This window comes from Andrena cerasifolii, chromosome 9, assembly GCF_050908995.1.
Source record: "Andrena cerasifolii isolate SP2316 chromosome 9, iyAndCera1_principal, whole genome shotgun sequence".
NCBI classification, from domain to species: Eukaryota; Metazoa; Arthropoda; class Insecta; order Hymenoptera; family Andrenidae; genus Andrena; species Andrena cerasifolii.
The window spans coordinates 8,989,970-9,006,050 of NC_135126.1; the positions used below are offsets into that span (position 1 = coordinate 8,989,970).

The 16,081-nt window shown below is 48.7% G+C and overlaps 1 long non-coding RNA gene across 1 annotated transcript in view; it reads left to right on the forward strand.

Moving 5' to 3' along the window:
- LOC143373404 (uncharacterized) overlaps positions 1-16,081 on the forward strand; it is a 91,195-nt gene that overhangs the window by 8,804 nt on the left and 66,310 nt on the right. The window contains exon 2 of the long non-coding RNA XR_013086459.1: positions 3,341-3,485. This is a non-coding gene — a long non-coding RNA (uncharacterized LOC143373404). The remainder of the gene's footprint in view (positions 1-3,340; positions 3,486-16,081) is intronic.

A 16,081-nucleotide genomic window follows, 5' to 3' on the forward strand; every position in this document is an offset into this window, starting at 1 on the left:
AGTCCCCGTGAAATTCCCTTCGTCGCTGCTATCTCGATTAAACTTTCAATTAATTTCAGCCTTCCGCGAATCCCACTAACAATTCAAATCCACGAGTTACACAATTTCTCTCCGCCCGTCGATTATTTATTCCCACCTACTCTCTCGGTCCCGCGGGCTCCGCCGATTCGAGCGATCGCCTCCCTCCCCCACCCCCGCGGCGATCGTGATGGCATATTTTACCATAACGCCTCGGAGAGATCGCGATAAGCGTTGGCGAACGGTGCGTCCGCGATGAGAAGTCGTCGAATGCACGCCGCGCGTCATTTCGTCGCCCTCGCGACACTCGGTAGCCTCGCGCCTCTTTTTATCTGCAATCATCAATACCTGGCGCGGCACGTGGGCGGCCGAGAATTGATTCGATTTCCACCGGAGAATTATGATGTATCCCCTTTCCCCGTGGACACGGTGTAGCCTGTTACGTGTACCAGCGATTATCGCGCACAGCCGTATGTAAATGCGAACGGCTCGCTTGTAAACCGCTCTCCCGTGTCTCTCTTCGGCTGCAGGTACGCACACGCATGACATGTTCCTTAACGATACAGCCACGTGCTTTCACGGCTGTCGAATTATCTTCCTCTCCCATCCTCGGCGAGAAACCATTAACCAAGGACCAATCTCGTCGCTGTACGAATCGCCACCCCCTTTCTTCCTAATTCGGCGTTTTGTCGGGACGCTTTTTTCTCAGCGGTTCAAAGCAGTGGAGGGTGACATAGGCTCTTGACTCATCTACGTTAGTATATCCGCGAGCATGTCCGATTGTGTTGACTGGTGATTTATTAATTCAATAATTTGCCATCGCACTTGCGAAATCGAGTTCGCATGTGATTGCGGTGAATTTCGATTCTTAGAAAGCGGATAGTTAAAAGGATTCGTGGGTCTATGTAGAATTAAGAGATTAATCAGTTCGGTGAACATCGTTCCTTCTCTGATAACGACTCGGATAGGATCCTTATCGATACAGTGGCACGGTGTTATCGCGAGAATAATAACGTTCCCCGTGTTCGTGCATCAGCACCGTAGAAATGCACACGATTGCCCTAAAATATGATCGAGCGCTACAACAACTCACCCCCAGCCGGCGATGTTATCTCACGGCAAATAGGCTAGAAGACGTACAGGTACTTCCCGTGACTCAGGTAAGGAATTTACCAAGACTACTGTCACGCTTCTCGCGTGTACATTCACTGAATCAATACGACACGTACCGTTCTAGGAATGTTAAATGACTTGCAGAGCAGCAAGCACAGAGGAACGCGTGTTTCACTTCGAGGGAATATTCCCACGAATTGCTCGTTAAAATGGAATCAACGTATTCAGTGTTAAACAGCTCATTGTGGTAATTCCGAAAAAATTTTGATGTTATATTCAATAACAATTCATTCGTTAGTATCAGATTATAAATTTATTGATTTAAGTATTCAAGAGAAATCGTAGCAAAATATGTCGTTTAATTTTTCTATATTATTGAATTTCATCGCGCTGTAAAACAGTCGGATTATTATTTCACTGTGCGGACTAAGAGGGTTTGTTTACGGTCGTAAATTCGTCCAGCTTGCCATCGCTCACGCGGACGTCACTAAATGTTTTCAAAATTCCAGAACTTCCGAGAACACCGACTGGTGCCGTGTGGTGTTATTAATTTAGTTCACTGTTAGATGCAGTGTTGCTTACTCTATTGCGGGCACTTTCATTTATCACAAAGCTAGATCACGTTATCTTCCAATAACTAATTAATTTTAATTTCCTTTCACGTTCGTGTTTTGCGATAGTGGCAGCACGTTTCTCCAATTAAGTGTTAGCGAATTTGCGCGAGTAATTGGCATGGCGAGGGGCGTCCTACCGATGCAGAAAATCACGATGGTGATTTCTTCGACGTAAATTCATTCGACTCGGTTCAATCTGCCCGCGTATCGACGCCGAGGCATGAACTATGGGCTTGAACGTTTGTCGTGCGTACGAGGAACTGGTTTGCCAGCCACTCTCGTTTCAAAAGATCTTCGCAGTAGGCGAGAGGGAAGAAAAAAAGAAGGAAGTCGCGAAGGGTGCGCCCTTCACACGTCGGGGCTGCACGCTGATTTATGGCGCGACGAAAATTATTGCCGCCGTTAAAATACCTCGAGGTGTATTCATTGACAGACACGCGCTCGCCTCCGTGACTGTTCGTGAAATGAGGCGGCCCTTGAGACGACAAGACTGTACTTAAGTCGGCTCTAAACGCCGGCTGTAAAGCCCCCGGCGTAAACGAATCGGGAGTACCAGTTTTCGCCTGAAATGGACCGCGTTCCTTCCAAATATGCAACTTTAATGGCCACCCATTGAGGCTTCTGGCATTAAACTTGAGCTTCCCTTCATGCCTCAGCTCTAGTAAAACGAAATACTCACGGAGGCGATCGTGGAATTCACAGTCTTCACCGTCACGAGTCTCCTTTCCTAAATTCTTAATATTAATCAATTGTTTGACATTTAAAATCGCCACTTTTCGCGAGTGTTCCTTCAGGATCAAGGGTTGTTTAATGCATATTACAGTAAATATTCACGAGCGATACCATTGGAATAGGAACGGGCTTACATCTCCGGAAGGGCTAATGAAATTCGAGTGAAAGTTTCCGCTATGCAAATTCTTCGTTGCGCAACACGTTCGGAAGCCAACGCGAGCGAGGCGGCGTCGTGGTTGACCGAAGTTTCGGCTGGGGAGAGGGCAGGGTTCGCGGGAAAAGCCCCGTTGGCGGCGACTAAAATTAACCTTTCCGGCAACAACCACCCCTGACAAAACATGCACCGCGAGAAACTCGTGTTCGCGGCGCTAAATCGCCCGTGCTCGTGATATTCGAGCAAGGATCCGCCGTGCAAACTGCTCGCGGGCAAAAATTGCGTACGTGAGGCAACTGCTTACGACTTCGTTCGCCTACTGGTCGCTTCCTATTTATACCGAGCTTTGGCACGATACTTTCTTCTTATCAGTGTCGCCTGATATTGCCCCCTGTCGCGACGTTCTCCGTTTATTAACTCCCCCGCCCGGCCCATGCAATTCCAGTATTTAAAGGGTTTTCCCAGGATAAGGGGAAACGAAAGGCGCTTAGGTTAAATTCCGCAAAGTCGAAGGAGCGACGCATGAAAGCTGCTTTAACGGCTCGTTTTCGGACCGCGGGGACGTAATATTTTCTCGTCGCTCGGGGCGCGTGGTTCGCCGAGTGCATTAACAAAATAACGTAATAAAATCTGCCGGGCCGTCCTCGTCGGCGGGACGTTTCCTCGGTCTGCCGTCCTCCGTTACTTTCTCCGCTCCTCCTTTTTCTAGGTGGCCGCTCGTAAAATCCGATACATTGTGCGACCAGCCGTGGCGTATTCGTCATGTCTACGACCGAAGACACGCGATCACCGAAAGGATTGACCCAGCGGGACGAGGGGCCCTCGCCGTTCCACGAACGATCGATTCCACGGGGGTAAGTCGTCCAAGAGTCTTTCGCAAGCAAGTTTTTATGCGACGCGCGATTTACTGCTCGCCACAGTTCGCCTGAACTTTGAACCCTCGTGATTTCTGGTCGCGATCGAACGACCGCGTTCGGGGAACGCGCTGCATAGTTCGTAGCTCGCAGCCAATACTAATTTCGTTAGGGAAACTCGAGATCGACTTACATCTTAGCTAACTCATCGCAAGTGAGGCCGCCAAACATGCTTTCGCGAAAATCATCACTAGACTGCGGAAGTTTATGCAAGTATATTTATTACGATCATTACCACCTCCCTATTGTAAGAAAATCGAATACACTATAGCTTGATCGCTACTATACTTGAGCTAAGTAAGTTCTGTATATGCTAGAAATAAATTAACATAACATTTTTTAAAATCTATATAAATAAAAATGTAAATGATCGTTTGTCCAAAATCTTAAATCTCCGGAAGTTCTTCACCGATTGCTTTGAAATTTTGACACAACGTTGCATTCGAATACGCGTCTGCTTTTATACACCCGCTATTAACCTATGAGAAAAAGAAGCCGAGCAATGACGATTTTAGTGAAACAAGATTTGTGTGAATCGCAGCGCTCATAGAAGTGCTAACGATGTGACTCAGCATCCCCACTACTGTGTGGGCAACCGTCACGCGCATCTCTTTCGCGCAGAGAGAGATCTACAGTAGATTCTACATATTGCGCGTATGGACCCGTATCTCGCACTTACATCTTGATCGTGCTTTAAGGAGCTTCTTACTTATTTCGGTTTTCTATCATTATCCTTATCATTAATCATTAAATAAACGTATCCATCTATAGATACATATATTTATTCATTTTATTTTATCATTAAAAAAACGTATTTTCTCATTAATTTATTTTATACTGTGTAGAGATTTAAAAACTTATCCATCCATATATATACTTTCTCATTTTATTTTAACGTGATTACCCATTAGAATGTTTTTCTCATGGGCAAATTTACGTGGGCCTTTCGTGTGTCACATCAGAACAAAATCTTTTCGTGTTGACGTCAGGAGGAAACACGACTAATGTTGTTTACAAGAAACTCTTATAAGATCTTGGTTAAAAGCCTATCGCCGTAAATTCGAGAATGCTCTATGGGGTGGTGGGGGCTGCATCGCAGTCCGTCCAGTGGTTCTCGAGATTAGCGGGATCAAACATACAGACGCCTACCGGGGACTTTATTTGATATTATGTAGATCTAAACATGAATCAGTCACGCTAATAACTCGGGCGAAGTCGGGACGGGGTATGCTAGTAAAAAATATATTTTAAAAACCCTCTAATGACGAAACATATTTCTATCAAAGTTTCACTTGTTTAGTCCTTTTCTATAAAAATGTATATTTGCATAAACATCCGCAGTCATCACCTGTAATTTCTTCGCAAACTACCTACGTACAAATACTTTCTCGCGTACAAACAAAAATTCAATAAAACTGTTAATGTTTTATAAAACAACAAACGGTTTTTCTACAAAGTAAAAGAAGAAATAATATAGACAACAAATCTAGTGTTCTCAATATTAACGATTAACCTACGATTCGTCCATTTACTGGGGCTCCGTCCATCTACTGGTCTGCTTACCCTAATCTTGCTGGCAGATCTGGGCGATCGCGTGAGTCCGCCATGGCCAGCACCCGAAGCTGTCGAGTTTCAGATTTCGAGCACGATTCCGAGCCGCGATATCGTCGGGCTTTACGAGCAGCCATCGGTGCAGTTTCAGACAGTTTTTAGGGTCAAACGAATAGCTAATGCAAATACGCCTCTCCTTTGGTCGGGCATTATTTCACCTCCCCCTTTCACGGTCCGCCCGTTAGTCTGGACTGCCCGGAGACTGGAGGATCAAGCCCTCCCTCTCTGTTCGTCTTACTCGCCCCGACTTCGGGGGAGACATTACGCGAGATCTTAATGCGCTACGTTATCAATTAAGACACGGTCGTTGCAATTAATTCCGCGGCCAGCGTGGAAACGAGAAGCGGAAACGGCATCGTCTTACCAAGCCGTGGAGAAGGGTGCTCCTTCGGCTCGAGGATGAATATCCCGGCGATATGCACTCGAATAAAGCAGCTCTCGCGAGAGACGCCACGTAACGATCCTGATTAAGAGGGAGGCACTCGAGGCTTGTTCCATTACGGCTGACAATGGCCACGTCCACCCACTATTTCGACGGTACTCCCGCCGTTTAATGTCGACGTCGGGCGATATGCAGCTTGACTTTGCGAAATTCCGCTAGTTCCTTATTCAGATCTGGTTTCCGTGGGTTTTTCTTCTTTTGATTGCGGGGGAGGAGCTTGATAGATGGAAGTTGAAGGATTTTTAGATAAGCGAGGTTTTCAGAGAGCGTCAGGAATAGAACAGCAGGGTTAATGTAATTAGAGGATGGTTTCATGTATGATTGAAGCAATACGTGGGAGTCACGCGGGTTGCCTGCGTGCAGGGTAGCTTCGTATTAGCGTTCACGCTACTGACAAGTCAGACACGTATTATAAAAGTAAATATTTTCTATTAATCCCGCGAAAGCTGTTGGCATGTACAATATTGGTCCGGTTCGAAATCAAAGCCCGCAGAATATTGATAAGCTAGGCAAACTTTCAATTGAATTAAAATCAAATACGATCGCGGAGCGGTTAAAAGCACGCTGCGTACCGTCGTCCGATAATAATTACTAGTCCCAATTTGTTCAAAACCGCGGGTACGGGGACGGGGCTACCCATCAACGTCGATTACCTCGCACGCGACAAGATTAATGCAACGCGCCGAGCCGAACCCCGTAATTAATCTAAAAGTTTCGAACGCGGAATAACCCGAAACGCGGGGTAAATAGCGAAAAAAGGGAAGAAAAATAACGCGAGTTAAAAGCGCGGTGGCAGCCCCTGAGGGGGGGAGGCAGAGTTTCCCGAACGATGCGTGGAGGGCCCCGAAATTGAATTAATATGCATACCCAGCTCGAGTCCGGTTAGGACGACGGTGATGGAGCGATGAAATCTATCTCCGGCGCGAGTCCCGGTGGCTGCAGAACAAACCTGTAATTTGTCAGAGTGGAGGTCTCTAAGCCCCCAGCATTATAATTTACGCCTATGCGGAGAGCAAGCTAGAAAGGAGGATCGAGGGGATGAGCAGCCCCATCCTGGACAACGCGTGCTCTTGGCCTTTCCGCGCGAATCGATCCGTGTATGGAATTATATCAGAGAGAGAGAGAGCAACTGCGAGGCCACAGGCCAAGTATTCATGGCCGACGAGCTCTCGGCGAGGCGGTAACCGATGAATTCCTTATGAGATCGCCATGAATTTAACGGCGAATCAATTGCGAATTACCAGGGAAACGAGACCGTGTCCACCGCTCCGGGTACCGCACTAAATCTTACCCGCATGGACGAGGGCTGCTTCGATAACAGGACCTGTCGACGCTTTGGGGTTTCGTCCTTTATTCTTCTTTCCTCCGGCGCTATTTATTGCTCGGGACACTGTTGATTTTAGGGCACTGGGGTGGAATTTCGGGAATAGAAATTGGAATGGTTACGTCGAAGTGTCTAGGACGTTTAATTAATTCTTTATTTAATCATGGTTTCCTATCAGTGCTCGCTCGAATCCTCGCGTCTCCAATCTCCAGAGTTACTAGCTTCTTGTAGCTTTCCCGCCGCGGTGATGTCCACTCGACAAAGGGTCCAGCGGAAAGCTTTTCTTGCTAACCTCATTACACCGCGCTTTTCCGTGTTTGCCGCTTCAGTCGGCGGAAAAATCGAGAAGCTGAGAGCACCTTGCTCGCGACGAATCGTCGAATCGGCCCCCTCCTACCGGAGCTCCGAGGATTTATCATGTTTCTTCTGGCTGTTGCTGCGAGCTTAAGCTAGGTTCTTCTTAAACTCCCGCGGAAAGGGAACACTGTCGCCCGTTGCATTGGGAAAAAGTTGAGGGAGGAGAGGTCGCGGACCGGAGCATCCGTTAAATTACAATGGCAGCGTGGTCGCGAGCGTGTTACAGTGTTTTCCTCTCTACATATGTGGAGAGGAAGCGTATCATAAGTTACATTGGCCCGGCGGTAAGGGACTGGTGACGCGGTTCTCCGCGCAGTCCATATTTCATGCTTTTGTTCGATTCTGTCGGGCATTATTTTAGGTTACGTCGAGAAATGCTTTCTGGATCGCGGTTTACCGTTTTCCCGTCCTCTTCCGTCTTTTTTCCGCCGCCTCCTTTCCCTCCCGCTTCCACCCCCGCGGCCGATAACCGAGGGAGAAATATGTCGAGCTTCCTGCCGGCTGGCCAAACTTACGAGGGCTCCTAATGCAACCCCCTTGTCCGGGGCACAATTTCGTCCTGGTACTATCGACACTCGAGGTTGTTTGCCCTTTTCCGTGCTCGGGCCAGACAAATAATATCGAGCGAAGCCCACGACGTCCGGCGAGAATCGCTTAATTCCAAAGTATACACGAGGCTCTCCATCGTTCCGGAGCGAAAGGAGAGCGAAATAATCCGATATCCTCGCGAGACGAACCGCAAACAACGTGATTTTTATTGGAAATGGCCTTCCCCCTGCACGCCGTCGCCCTTCGTTATCAATTTATACCGGAGCAGGGTGGCGCGTCGGGCGTTTAGGCACCTCCGCGCCACCATTTCGCAGGCAAATTGCAGCGTCCGCTCTCGCTTCGATCCCCGCGAGTAGAGGCATAAATCAAGCAAAGCGTTATCCCGTTCGGGGAACGGGGGGTGTTTCTGGTGATTTTAACGACACCTCGTCGTCCGAAATCGTCGTCGAAAGGCTGGCCGCGTGTCATTCTTGTCGGCCGTTTAACTGCGGCGATAAAACATGCCTAGCTTCTCTTTTCTCTCTCTAACAGCGGAGGAGTGGAACTGTCTCCCTCGCCGCGTTTAGGCTTATAAGAGCGTGTGGCACTTTAAAGTATTTTCGGGGCGATACAAGAGGTTGACTTATGGCTCGCGCGATTCCCCCGAAAAGGACAGAGGCAGCGAGTGATTGCGCGGGAAAGGAAAGAAGAAACCCGAGAAATGAAAGAAATGAGAGGAACCAAGGGAGGGAGAGAGAGAGAGAGAGAGAGGGAGGAAGGGGTAGGCGAAAGGAGAGAGACACAGGCGGTGGCGTCTCGACTGGGACGACCGGGGATATTGCATTGTGTTTTCTTTCGGGACAAATGATTTACCGTGTTTCCCCTTATATTGCCGCCAGCTACTACAGAACCCCGCAAAAACACGTAAGGGGTTGCAAGAGTCACCGTGCGTCGGCGGCGGGACGCGGATAGAAAGAGAAGAGGGTGGGCGAACCGTACGACATGGGAGGTATTACATATTTATGGGCTTCTGGTACGGGCACGGAAGCAAATTTCAGGCAAATCTTGGCCGGAAATAACGTTAGAGCCATTGGGACGTAAGGCCGCGCCGTTTTCGGGACGACGAATATCGGCAGCGGCACACCCCCCCGAATATTATTTCCCTCCGAGAGCGATGGCGACGGTTGCAGCACCGCGTGGTGTGTACTATTTTTGCCCCGTGCCGTCGGCAGTTTCCCTTGGAGTTTATTGCGTATTAAAGGTGGATATTTGAACCGTTCTCCGGCTGCCGTCGCGTGCAGGATCTCAGGCTCGCGCGGATCTTGATGATCTGGCGATAGGCGTGTTGTCGGTGTTCGTTTCTCCGATGGTCGTTCGTTACGTTTTATAAAAAGCTCGATTCACTTGGGGGCGGTTTTATTCGAGGCAGCTGGTTTGCGGCGTCTATGTGCTGCGTATGAGTTTTATATAGGGTGTTTGCGGTAGCTGTTCGGCAGCCCGCAAACTATCTAGAGAAGTCTGCAGACTGGTATGAAATATTCAAACTGTAGGCTAGCGCACAGCAAAGCTAACTCATCGCGAAGTCCCACGTTCAATCTATAGGACGGCCAACTCATCGAAAAGTCTGCCACTTAATTTGTAAGACGGCTCAGTCACCGAGAAGTCCACCGTTTAATCTGTAGAACAGCTCATGAAGAATTCCCCAGGCTAACTTATAGGAAATAACAAGCCAGGGGTAGCGATCATGTAAATTGCCGTCGCTGGTATGACATTATTCTATCATTATATCGACCCTTTGTGCGTCGCGCTTAGGAATCATATCACGGGCCCAGACGTCTATAACGTTACAGCTAGGTAATAGCGTCATTAACGTGAGATATTGCTGTGCGTCTTGGAAAACCGGAAGAAGTTAACCTCGATCTCCTGACGGCCATCGGAACTCGATGCCTCTGCCGGCATCCGATTCGTCTCGGACATATTTTATGCGATCGTGGGTCAGCGAACGACCCCAAGGGGTGGGTCGTGCTCCGGCTGACCGACGAATTACTGAATATTGAGCAGAACCGCTTCTTCACCATCCCTGCCGAGGGAACGGAAAAACAATGCTCCGCCACGGCTGCTGTCGTAACTATAATTTCCCAAAACTACCCCCGGATATATCGTTCCATCGAGCAGGCATAAAAGCACCCGCTGCGAGACAAATTTCTATTAAACGAGTGTGAGGTAATGGATGGCGGTCCTGCAGAAACGTCAGGGTGATCGTGGCTATTCGAGGGTGTTGATGTGCACGAAATTAGCGCGAGGCAATTTGCCCCCTTCTAGATGAAAAATTGTATCTTTAACGCGACGATCGCTCGCATTCACCGTGCCCTATCCATTCAAACAATCACGCGTTCATACAGAACACCCACAGTCGTTTGCAAGCTGACTCCTTAATTCACCCCCAGCGCGCTGGCCTACGATCTGCAAACAGGCATCGAGCCCCTCTCCCTAGACAGTCCTTAGAATTAGATTCGTGGCTCGAAAAGGCTCTCACAGAGCGCCAAGAAAACGGTCTCCCTCTAAGGAGGACAAGGAGGGGCCCCGTGGCTTCCGTGTCGTTTCAGCCGGGCGACCGGGTAATTTTCGATTGCCAAGGCGAAACGACGGATGAATAAGTAAGAAGATATCGAGCCTGGAGCGGTTTGCGTTCACTTTGTAGTTCGGTCGACTATCTCTCTGTCTGCGTCTGGTGGATGCGTGCCCTGGCTTTGGAGAAAGGGGTTCGTCGGGGTTTGGGTTTCCTTGGGCGGAGGGTGGAGCGGGCGGCTGGATACACTGGCGCGGGATTTCGCGAGCAATTACGTGATTAAGACGCCTCCGGCTGCGCTTGGGGTCTACTAAGTACGTACTTAGGTCTGATCCGTTACCGTGCTAACTGGCTGTGCCTTCTCTACTCTTGTCCCGTGTTCCGCCCGTGTTTCTCCCTTTCCGTCGTCTCGCCATCGTTCCACCTCGCCTCCGCCTAGGCGTTCCGCGATGCTCACCGCGCTCGTCCGTCTCTTCTTCGCGGCGGTGTCCTCGCGGAAAGCTACGGCCCCTCAGCCACCCAGCTTCGCCGACAACGGGAGCGCTCGGTTTACCGGAAATTAACTAAATCATTCAGGCGCCGTCGTCTCTCGAGTCGCACGGATGGATCTTCGCCGATGGAAATCGAAGCCGACACGCGTCGCGGTCCAGGCTTTTTCACCCCGGTAATAGAGTCGCGAGCTTTATGGCCTCGTGAGAGGTGCCCATCGCGTTAGATATTCATTAGGAAATACGAAGCCGGCCTCTCGGCAAAGGAACGGGAGACGCGGGCTGGCCAGTCGGCGAAGTAGAAGAGACAATAATTGCTCGGACTCTCCCAGCGCGACGGGTTTAAAAACATTTTACGATGCTCTTAATTAACCTGGGAATCAGAGTGCGTCTCGTTGCGAGCCTCTTCGTCGCGCTACGGAATGCCCGATGACACGTTTAATAAAACACCTTCGTTAATTATTGCTGCCGGGCTGTGCTTCGTACCGGTTCTACTTTAGCCGCGGTTTTATGTTCGCTCGTTCGTAATGTGCTTGTTATTTCGCTCCGCGCGGCACCGCGTCTAGAGCTTTCAGGCTGATTCGGTCATTTTCCGCGTAATGTGACGTCGTAAAGGAGGGATTAATAGAGTCGCGGTGTGGAGGCATTGCAGGGACACAAAGAATCGTGGACATTCCTGCATTCGGGAAGTCACTCTCGTCGAAGGGTCATTCCACGCGAAGTCGGACACTTTTCGGAGTAACATTTCGGATTTTGCTGCAACTTGGATATGTTGTAGTTTTTAGGGGTATATAAACATATCTCGAACGATTTTTCGAAATGTCAAAAATTGTGGATGTTACAGCTGTTTGAAATATAGTGTTTACTATTTTTCCAAAAATTATAACTGTTGAACTAATAAACTGATAAAAAATGACCTTTTGGGTGCTTACAGTGCAGATATAAGAGTACCTACTAAAAATTATTTCACTTAATAAAAACAAATATTACTCGCAGCGGCCAAGCGGCTATATCTGTCACTTTTATATAGGGTTTTAATGAGGACCGCTGCAAGGTTTAATACCGTTAATAGTTACTGGAAACTCACTCTATGTCGATGGCACTTATTGTTTGAAACATTTAAGTTGCCATTGTTCAATGGAAACCACGAGAAGGTGGTGAGTATTCTTCCATCGGGAGAGGATGGGATGTGATGGGATTATGTTAAAGGATAAATATTTTGTAGTATTTTTGAGCATCTTATATAATACATGACCGGTTATGGAATTACTTATTTATAATTACTTATTTACGCTCAAAAATACGACAAAATATTTATCCATATTGCACCAAAATCCGAAATGTTACTCCGAAAACTGTCCGACTTCGCGTGGAATGACCCCGAAGTGACAAGTCCTATTAATGGTAAAGTTTTTCTGTAATTTATTCCATAGGAAGCGCCGCATAATACAGGAAACTTAAGCGGTTTTGCAGGTCGGAGTGGAGAAAGAGGGATTAAAGAATTGACTTCTCTTTGCCGTTAGTCGCGAGAGCGTTTAATAAAAAGGTCCGGGGCGTAATCTCGGCGGGGACGGTCGTCGGGGCAGATAACTATAAAGCGCGTCGGGATATCAGTGAAGGAATCGCTATTCCAACCCCCTTTCTTCCGACGATTTCGACGCGTCGAACCACTCCAAGTGCCTGAGGGGTATATGACGCGTGGCATGGTGTGAACGAGGCCTCATTTGAATCCGAATGGAGACGATTTTCGCAGAAGAGGTTGTCAGTGAAATGGCAGGCCGCGGGGTGGGACGTGGACGCGCAGAAGAATGAACAGAGAACGAGAGAGGAACGGTTCACTCCACTTTCTGGCGTAACGACGATGCCAGCAATATGTCACCGACAGATATCCCCGCTGGTATTCCAGGGAGCGCGAACTATCGACCGGAAGCTCATGTATTTCCGTTTCTATATTGCATCGGGGCTCACTTCAGTACCCTCGCGCGGCCCTTTTTTCACCCCTCCTCGTCTTTTCGTCGCGTTCCACGGAAAGGCTGATGTCACCATTTATACCTCGTATGAAAACGATCTCGAATATACTCGTCGAGTTCTCAGATATCCCTCGTCGCTAAAATTTCCGAAGAATTAACTTCAAACAGAAGTTCATTAAGTGCTCTCGAAAGAGATCCAACGTCTATCAACAAAGCAGCGACGTCGAGAACTGTACGAGACGCGCAAAATATAACTCGATACCCCGTTCGACGGAGCTCGTCCCCCGGGGTGTTTCATTTCATCGGCTTACATTATCGTTCCGGCCCCGGGCAAGGACGTGGATTAAGTCGCAGGCCTCGGCGAAGAAAAGCAACAGCTCGAAGCGCTCTCCGAATGTCGCTGTTCGACTATTAGCACTCTGCCCAGCCACCCCCATCTTAGCTACCGGGGTTATTATCCTGCCGATTTCATAACATCCTTGGAGGCGAGTGTTTCTTGCTTCCACCCCGTTCGTGACCCTCCCCCCTCTCCTCTCCTCCTTCCGGCCGACACCAAGCCGACACTCGTACTCCATTAAAGTAATGAAGACACCGAGGACGATTCCCTTCCTACCGCTGTGCGCGTCGCGTGACGCTGCAGGGTCCAAAGGGTTTCCTTCCAAGGAATTTATTCCGCGCCGGGGGGCTGTTAAACTGAAAACAAACCCGGACCGACGCCCGCCCGCCACCACCCCCTATCTCATCTCCCGTGGCTCGCGTCTTCGCCTTATCCAGCCGTATCGCCTTCGTCCTCGTCACGGTGCGAACGACTTTATCGCTTCGCCTGCTTTGCATCCCGGGCATTAAGCCGCGTCGACGACCCGGCGGTATCATTCCTAAACTGCTCCGCCCGCGGCTCACCCACCCCCTCGATTACCCTCTAATTCTAATTTGACGTTCTCCCAGCCTCTGCCAGCCGTACTTTCGGGTCTCGTAAAAACTCACGCGGCTTTGTCGTCCCTGGTAATACCTTTCCGCGCGGCCGAGGAACGGCGGGTGTTCTTTCTCGTGGAGGCATTTACTGGTACACTTCGGTGCCAGTGATTACTACAGGGGCAGAGGTGACACAGGGCTTTTAAGGGAGGCGAGGTGCAGTGGGTGAATTCCATTTAATCATAGTATCTGGGAGTTGTATTAACGCGTCCCTGGTTACGGAGGAGTAGGGGTGGTGGCGTCGAGGACAGCTCTTCGGCCAGGATCGGAAACCGTGAGCAGATCGAAGGATCCGGCGGGTTCACGTGTACGGATGAATGTCGTACGCGCGCGTCGATACGCCATATGTCGCGTGGGTCGCGTGCCTTCACGAGTGGCCATTCGGTGGCTCTGTAATTACGTGCTCGAGGAATAATGAACGACTAATATTGTCGTCCTGCCCCCCCCGCACCCGCGCCTTTCTTCACCAGTCACGACTTATCGACCTCTCGTTTTGTTGCCTTTTCAGCCGTTGTGCCCGCACCACGGGTCCTTTGATTGCGAGTACGCAACTGTGCGCTCGCGCCCCAGCGTATACACGTACACGCGCGTACACTTCTCTTCCTCCGTCTCTTTTCCCTCGCATTTCTTTTTTTTTATTATTATTGCCCTCTGCCCATTGTTTCGACAACATTTTGTCGTGGACGCTGAACAATGATTAATTCCTGCGCCGCAGTCGCGTTCACTGCACCCTGCCCTGTCGAACAGAGATAAGGATCTATCGGACAGGTGAGGCGTGGGAAGCGGAGGGTCCGAATTCTCCACGTCCCTCAAACCTTCTGACAGCCTCCTACAAATAATTAAACTCTTTGTCGTCCCGGCCCGGCAACGCGACCGCGCTTCACCCTTTTATATTCGCCGTGCGCAGCCCTCTCGATTCTATGGATTCTTTCGGCTCGATGTGTAACAGCCAAGTCGAACGTGCACGCCGGCGCACAGTGGGACAGATCGACACTTAAGTAGGCATTCACTTCGTTTTTTACATATTTCGACATTTATAGATTATAATCTAAGATTACAGGTAATATATATTATATATTACAAGTATATATTATATAATACAAGTATATATTATATAATAAATACAATAATTTTTTTTTCTCTCGTCGCTCGTTTTAACTATTTGACTCTTGATGTTGATTTCCATATATTTGTATGGATCGGGGCTTATTAATAAATTATTTAGAACATCTTGATTTGTCATTTTTCGGCTGTTCTTTTTTCGCGTATAACTCGCAGTAGTTTTTGAAATCTTTATTTTAGGCATTCTGGCCTTCCCCTGTTAAATATGCTAAAAAAAATTCTTAAAAAATTTTTAGATTTCCCCTTCTAGAAAATGATCAGCCTTTACGTTGGAATAGTTTTAGTTAGTATTTTTCTTGTAATCAGTATCTAAATTCTGTAATCTAAAGCTAGTAATCGCTAAATGATGACATATATAAAAAATGAAGTGAATGCCTACTGAAGTGTCGATCCGTCCCAATGTGCGGCGATCTCTCCTGTTTCCAACAGGCTTTATTACTTCCACTGCTATTCACGGCGCTGAACAAGTTTTTAGGGCAAAACAGGAATAGCGTTGCTCTTTATGCGCTCTCGTTGTTTCCGAAACATATTAGGAGCAGCTATATGCGCTCTTGTCTCTAGGGAAAGTCGTAATTCTTCTACCACCCACCATCAAAGATGATTTAGTAGAGAAGAAATGGTGCTGATCTTCCTCCGATACTTTGCACCAAACTCACCCCCAGCGCAGAAGTGAAATCCAACCACCACGTGCGCTTTCCCTCCCCGAAAGGAGGCCCGCGTGATTAATTAAACGCTTTGAAAGCCTCGAAAGCAGGGATGACGCGGTGCCGTTTGATTCGTCGCGAATGCCTGGTCCCCGATAGATTTCTGCGCGATACATTGGCGAAGTTTCGCGACGCGTAGCTTACACACTGTTCCTCTTTTTTCCCTCTCCCCCGTCGCGCTCGATCCGTCGGTCCCTCGGCCTCTTTCTTTCACTCGTGAAGAGCCAGGAGGATAAGGGGGAGAGCAGGGGGTTCTAATTAATGGGCGGCACTGTGCTTGACATGTTTACTCTGGGCGCAACCCCTTGAGCCTCTCTCTCTCTATTCTTTTTCAGCGAGGGCGATACAATCCTTGCCCCTACGCGTCTTACTTGCCTTCGCGTTCCTCCTCCGCCTCTTCCACCTTTCTGTCTGCCCCCGTTCCCTCTCTTTTTATTTCCACGAGTTTA